The sequence below is a fragment of the Mirounga leonina genome, unplaced genomic scaffold, assembly GCF_011800145.1.
Source record: "Mirounga leonina isolate KUSES-001 unplaced genomic scaffold, KU_Mleo_1.0 Mir_96, whole genome shotgun sequence".
Lineage (NCBI taxonomy): Eukaryota > Metazoa > Chordata > Mammalia > Carnivora > Phocidae > Mirounga > Mirounga leonina.
Window position 1 is genome coordinate 1,718,180 of NW_023270871.1, and position 1,653 is coordinate 1,719,832.

Sequence of the window (1,653 nt, forward strand, 5' to 3'; positions counted from 1 at the left end):
ACCTAAGTCAGTTTAGGCAGACTCCCATTCTCCATATCTGATCACTCTCTATAGCTACTCAGTTTCCTCATCCTCTACCATTCCCCAGGTGAGGTTTGATCATGTTAGCCCACCTCTCAGCAAGAATTCTTTTAGGTAGGTTTAGTCAGAATCCCCCCTTACTGCTGACATTTCTTCATAGTAATTTTCCACCCACTGTCCCCCAGTCAGCAACTCAACTAAAATTCCTACTTTTCATTGTTGTGTTCAGGACGGAGCCCAATCTCTCTCCCCTGTTACAGTAGTCTCTAAACCTAGCATGATAGTCCTCCATTGAGTAGTCTTGCTTATCATCTTGAAAAAGAGCCATTCGATAATTTATCTTTAACACCCCTTCATTCTCCTTATTGGCTATGAATCCCCACCTGCCCTTGCTGCACTTGGAGTTGAGTTCAGTTTCTCTTCCCTGCTGCAATAGTCTTGAACAAAGTCTTCCTTAACAGGTTTCACAAGTGTCTACGTAATTTCTCTTTAACAGGTGTAGTAGACATGGGAAATGGGCAAGGGGAGGGTAGCTAATGGTGTGCCTACAGTGGTAACCAGAGAGAAATCGCAGAGACCTTGTATTCCATGCAGTGGGAGCCACAAATGATTTTAAATAGGAAGTGATGAGATTAGATTTTCATGTCATCAAGACCATAATGTCAAGCCTATGGAGGATGCTTGGTGGGAACAAATTAGAGGCATCATTCTCCATGGCTCACTGGCTGCTCTTGATCTGATTTCAGGGAAAGGGGTGGGTCTGAGGAAGCACCCACCACAGAGGTGGCCTCACAAATTACCAGATGTTAGGGGAGAACAGCATCCTGGGGATGGGAGGGAGGGAGTTACCAGCTAGGGAACCTCAGCTCTCAGCCCCTGTGTTGCTCATTGGGGAAAACATGGGGGCTGTTGACCCCAACAACAACACAAGAAACTGTCATATCTTCCTTGAGGGACTATTGCCACAGATCATTTCAAGTAGTTTCAAAAGAATAACAAAAATAAAACCATACTTCACAAACATGCACAGTCACACACCCCAAGGACACACATTTCTACATGTGACATGTTCCTGACTGTCTGTGACAATCTTACAATACCAGATTCTCAAAGTGGGTAGATACCAGACACCCAGTCTTGCAGACTTCTAAGAAAATGTTTTGTTAGAATTGGCAAGTGAGTGGGCCTTCCTGTATCAATACAAGAATTATTTATCAATACTTTCATTTTTTAATTTTAATTATTACAAGATCTGTTTCACAAACCCAGAATTAAGCAATCAAAAACTATGGTCCTCCCAGGGCCACTACATATATCTAAACATTTCCTTTTCTGTATTTTTAGCCCATGAGATACCATATATTAGAAAATTTTAAGGAAGAACTTAATTCATCTAAGAAGGAAAATCAATTATGAGAAAATAATCATTTGAAGATGAAATATTTCATGAAAACCATATACCAGAAAGGCAGTGTTTAAGATGATTTTAGGAATTTAGGAAAAGAGTATAATTCTATATATGAAGAAGGAGAAAGAAGAGGCAGACGAGAGAGAAAAACTTTTGTAGACATGACAGAACCACCAAACCAGCCCTCCATTACCTGAATCTAGGCTTTGTCAATGAAAAGAAAA